General features: G+C 44.9%; 1 pseudogene; it reads right to left on the bottom strand.

The window, feature by feature from the left end:
- Positions 1 to 1,694: 1,694 nt before the first annotated feature.
- LOC133070765 (protein LSM14 homolog B-like) lies at positions 1,695 to 2,848 on the bottom strand (annotated as a pseudogene).
- Positions 2,849 to 5,782: the final 2,934 nt, after the last annotated feature.

The raw sequence follows: 5,782 nt of genomic DNA, 5'->3' as shown, positions 1-5,782 counted from the left end.
TCTGATGTAGATAGAGCAGGTATTATTCGCCCATTGAACAGATATAGAAGTTAGTTTGGTGATTGGCCTAGGATCACTGGTGAGTTACAATAGGGCCAGAACAAGAAAGGAGTTGGGTCTATCACATACAAAAAATGAACTTGTGGTTGCTGGACGGAAGGATGGGAGAAAGGGATAGTTAAGGAGTTTGGGATGGACATGTAAAAACGGATAACCTGTAACAAGGATTTACTTATAGCACATGAAACTCTGCTCAGTGCTATGTGGCAGCCTAGATGAGAGGAGAGAAGGTTGGGGGAGAATGGATTCGTGTATAAGTATGGCTGAATCCCTGCACTGTTTGCCTGTAACTGTTACAACATTGTTAATTGGCTGTAAACTAATACAAAATAAAAAGTGAAAAAGAAGTGGGGTCTAAAGTAAGTGTCAGATGGCAACTCCAATCTGAGGATGGAACACTGCTCTACACAGTGGGCATGAGATTGGGGGAGCAGTTTGCCATGATGGTGGTCACTTCACTGCAGCCTTTGCAGAGACAGGTACTAGCCATTGACTAGGTCTCTTTGTGAAGGAGACGAATGGTGGAGAATCTCATGAAAACATCATGTGACTCAGAAAAATGATTCTTCTGAAATCAGTAGTATGAGCCTCCCCTTTCTCCCATATAGTCTTCCATATTTAGGCTTTTTGCAAAAAGCATTAGCAGACTTCAATATATTCTTACTTTTTATACTGCTAGATTCATGTTTTGGATTACCCCCACTATTATCTCAGGCATGGAGATGGCCTTGACAACCTTCTCTGATTTAATGATTTGCCTGAGCTGTTTAATATTCTTGAGGGAGTTTTAGAATCCTGGCCATGGTCTGTGACTCAGACTGCTTGTGTCCAGGTCCCAGCTGCATCACTTATTAGTGGAATGACCTTGGACAGTATCTTTTACTTCTCTCTGTTGCAGCTGCTTCATCTTTCTGACAGAGATGGTAATGGTACCTGCCCCAGAGGGTTATTAGAAATCAATGAGAGATTCTTTGTTCAATACCTGTAAAGAGTGAACCCCTGTAAGTGTGAGCTGTAAATGATAATAAGGCTGTTCTATTTGCAGTTTATGAAGCTGTGATATATCATATCCATATGTTATAGACATCATTATTATCTTCATAAAGTCTATAAAACTTCATTTCCAGTCACAAAAATAATGACATGGGATCCACTTGGAAATCATCGGCAGAAACTGGCTCGAGTAGCACAGAGATCGTTGTATGTCGTAAAGACCATACATATCCAGATGAAGCCACCATCAGATTGCTTTCTGTTTAAGTGGTGGTGAGCTGCAAGTTCTTTTAGTTCTTTTATTTTTTTTTTTCGCATTTGCCAAATGAAATTTGGTTCCACCTTCAAAGTCAAAGCTGTCCAAGAAAGGTCACAAAGTGAGGATCACACTTCCACTCTAGAACCTTTCTACAGAACACCAAACCTTAGAATCAGGCTGTGCACAACTAAAAAGGAAAAATAGGCTAGGACACCTCAGACCATGTCCAAGTTCAGTTCAAAACGTAAGTGGTAGCCTGGAACTTTCCAAACTCAGTAAATGAAGTGACCGTGTCTCCCCCAGTAAGTGCAGAGTTCTCCATCAGCCTCATAGACACGGCCTGGTGCCTGTACTGCTTCAGCAAGAAACTTCGGCCACCTCCTTACACCCTGCCGGTCCCAGCTTTGTGGGAAGTCAGGTTACGGTGGGTTGCACCGCTGCCCCTGCCCCCTCGAAATCCACCCTAGAAACTACAGCCTCGGAGGAACGTCCCTGACACCCCGAAGGTCTCCGTGTTGAGCTTCCTCTCCTCAGCCCACGTCGTCTGGCTGGAACTGGTCTTGAGTTCAGGGGAGATGTTGTCAAAGAAGGACTTGGACTTGTCATAGTAGCAGTGGGGCCCCAAGAGGTCCTCCTCAGCAGGCGCCCCGTCACTCTAGGTCACCACGTCCAGGTCCTTCTCTTCCCCTTTCTCAGCTTTGTCGTCTTTAAAATTCAGTTTCCTCTTAAATTCCTTGTCCAGCTCTTCTCGGCTGAACTGGACATTTGCCCTCTCAAAATCAAAGTTGCCTTCAAACTTGATTGTGTTTTCCTTGATGTTAGTTGGACGGCTTTTTCATCTGTTTGCTGAGCGCCTCTTCTGAGGTCTTCTGTTCTCTGTCATTCACCTGCCCTTGAGTTTGCCCGGCTGCCTCTGAGCTCCATCGGTGGTGGCCTTGCGGCCAGGTGGGGCCGGGCTCCTGTTGAGCTGCATGCCTATGGAGCTCTCACCAGGTAACAGCTTCTTGGAGTTCAAGCTATCAAGAGATCCAGGCTGGACGGCCTGCCCCACCATGGGGCTCTTGCTGACTGAGACAGACGGAAAGCTGGCTCCTAAACCCAAGGAGGCCAGCATCCTGCTGGCTAAGCAGGGAGCTGGCCACCAGCTGGCGGTAGGGTGGCATCCCTCGGGCTGTAAGGCTCCTGTGGCTGGAAGGGGGAGCCCAACCCGAACCCAGGGAAGATTAAAGGACAGCAGGATCCTGAGGGAGTGTGTGCTGAGCTTTTGGAGGTTCACACACAGTAATATCTTTGAGATCACTTCCCTGGAAGATGATGTACTCATCCATCTCCTCTCTGGGGCGGGGCGGGGGGGTGGTGGGTTGGGGCAGGCCTTTCTGTGGGACGGTCTTCAGTACCAAAGGACCTCACTTTGGCAAGCGCCATGGTGGCGTTGTCCCTGTCGATGGTGTAGAGGATGCCCTTGTAGCGGATCTGCGCCTTGGAGATGAGGCTGATCCTGCTGCCCAGGTTTGGGGTGCTCGAGGAGCCGCTCATGGCGGTGGTCACCCAGCCAGGCCCGGCCCACTCACCTTCGCGTGGTGGCCTCATCGCCCTCTCCTCGCGGCCTCGGTGCCACCTTACTGCCACCCGAGGGCTTGCCCGGGGACCAGGGGGCCTCTTTTAGTTCTTGACATTGTTCAATGTCACTTATTGGAGTCACATAGCTGAGCTTGGGTTGGGGCAATTATCTGGGCTTATAACCAAATAACACTGGAACCCAAGTTCAAGGGAAATGACAAATCAGTCTTAACTTGTTTCTTTGCTGTGCTTTTCTCATTAGGGTCTAGAGGGGTCTTCTTCCTTATTGAATACGACCTTTTGAGAAATTTAGTTTCCATCTTTCCCAATAGAATCATTCTTCTTAGGGAATTAAATTTGCTTCAAGTTTCTGTCTCTTATGCTTAGTTTAAAAGATGAGGCCAGGGCCCTGTGGGTGTTTTGTTATTGATATCTGCTATTTTTTACTCTCTGCTCTGTCGTGAAATTGTATTATGGTAGGCGGCATCTCCTAGGCCCAGTGTTTTAACATAATTTGCCTTAAGATGTGTTTGCCTAGGAACATGCAGTATCTATATTCCAAGCTTAGCATCACTGGGGACCAGACTTGATTTGCAAACAGAACCAGACACTGAGTCCTATGGTAGTCCAGATAACAGGACTGAATGTTGCTGGTCAGAATTCTCCTCCTTGTACATTCTGTGTGGCCTTGGCAAGTTCCTGAATTCCTCTGGCTCTAAGATTGCTCTCTGATCTCTACATTCCTTGCTAGCCCTCTGCTTCCTTAGTGCAGTTTCCAAACTCAGTTTTGTGGTCAGTTAATCTTAGTGTTGGGATTGGGCATTTTCTCATCAAATACAATTAGAAAATGCATCTTACCTTATTTTTCTCTCAAAGAGTTACAAGGCACACATGCTTATCAACGTCTCTGAGAAGCTCCCTGTTGAACAATGCTTAATGAAGCATTTCTCAAATTTAGGTGACTATGTAATTTAAGTTAGTTTTTTTATTGATTAATTTTGGTTTCCTGGGAAGACTTCTGAAGAGCATCATTTGGGAAAGATTTCTGCTGCAGCTTCCTCAGGTGAGTGAGTTATCAAGGTAAAGAACACACAGCAGTGTCTCTGATTTTAGAATGACATTGTAGGTGTACCATTGCCTTTTAATTGGAAGACAGTTGTGTAAACAGTTCATAAGCAATAGGTGTCTGCATTCTGATAAACTGCCAGAGTATCTCTGATTCAGCTAACAGAAGTCAAATTTGGAGGCCCACGACCAGGAAGGAACTACTTTATTGGCTAACTCTTCAAAAAGTCAAAGTTTCCACGTTGAATCATGTCCCAACTCCTCTTGGGGCTGTCCTGCCTTATAAAAGGCAGGGAACCAGGCAAGTAGCTAGAATCCTGTTTTAGCTTCAGAAAAGTGCTACAGCACTACGCGTGCTTCTTTTCCTCCCTTTCATTTAAAATCAGTTAGGGATTATAATATGAGATTTCACAGAAATAGGAAAAGCTAGCTTTCATTAGAATTGAAATGAAAACTAATAAGAAAAAAGATGCAACTATAAAAGACTTCTGTTCTATCCTTATGGTAACAATCCTGAGACACTAACACAAAAAGCATTAGGGCTAAACTCTGAAGTCAGTCATGAGCATGCTGGGCATTAGGTGTAATCAGAAGATTTCAATAAATGCAACTGGCCTTTTGGCAGCAGCTAACATATGACAGCTCTGCAAATGCCAAGCATTTTATCAACGAGTGGTCCAGTTGTGATCTTTTGCCTGGCGCCTGGTGCTTTGGCCAAGTCAGGAGGATGTTATCAGGGGCGCAGAGTTCCAGGCAGTAGCTTGGACTCAAGGAAGGGAGGGTGGGGTGACCCCAGAGTATGACCCAAAGGCATTTCAAAACAAATCAAAAAACCCACCTAGGTGGAGAAAAAAGTAAGCTGAGAATGTTCAATTAATCAAGCTTTATATTTAAACAATGTGATCATGTAGTCATTCCTTTCAATGGGTAGATTATGTGCCTTATGTTAAATTACTATTTCAGAATGGGTGCTGGAGTTTGTGTCTCTTGCAGGAATTAAATGATCTGCTCTCACATTGAAAATAATTATGCTAGTTTCCTTCTACGTCTCAGCCTATAAATGCATCTGATGCTGGGGATATTTGTCCTAAGTATCTTTTCCCATTTAAACTGTCTTCATAACATTTCTAATTTGCAAAAGCCTTGGTGTTCAAAAATAACTGGGAGAAAAATTGGACTGTGGGTGGTGGGTAATCCAGCCGTGCATCAGGGCATTACTGACTACTAAAGGAAAAAAATGCCTCTTTCCTGAACTTCACCGGATGGGCCATTGTTTTCAGACAGCCTTTACCTAATACAAAAGGACTCAAAGTCCATGACTGGCCTCAGACCAGCATTTTGTCTGGGAACAACATCCAAAGCCATGATGAACAGCCAGGCTGATAGTAAAAGGAGCCTCCCCAAGTTGGAGTATTTTTGTTAAATCCTCATAAAAAAAAAAAAAAAAAAAGTACTAAAAGCCCATCTGGTGAGATGATAATTCATTAAGTGAAAAGAGGAGGCAGAAGGCTTGGGAAAATCGATCCTTTTCTTTCTTTGTCTCCTGTGTTTGAGTTATTGTGCAATCACAGTGATATAAGTCTGGATTCTGAATAGTGCAGAGTGGCAGAAAACCCGTGGAACGTTCCGGGCATGTTTTAGTAATGTCTTTGCAACAAGGATGGTGTTCTGCAGCTGTGATGTCAGTGAACTGATGTGCTGTTTGGAGTGGTCTTTAGTATTAGCAGGAGACAGAGTGGGGAGGGTCAGGAGATGAGGACTCTGTGCTGGAGGAAGGAGCTAGACTCCAGGAAACTCCTCATTCTTCCTGAGCTGCTGTGACACACCCTCGGGGTGGCACACCCT

The sequence above is a fragment of the Dama dama genome, chromosome 15 (genome assembly GCF_033118175.1).
Source record: "Dama dama isolate Ldn47 chromosome 15, ASM3311817v1, whole genome shotgun sequence".
NCBI lineage: Eukaryota > Metazoa > Chordata > Mammalia > Artiodactyla > Cervidae > Dama > Dama dama.
The sequence above is the reverse complement of the archived record's forward strand: the minus strand, read 5'-3'. Positions and strand labels throughout refer to the sequence as shown.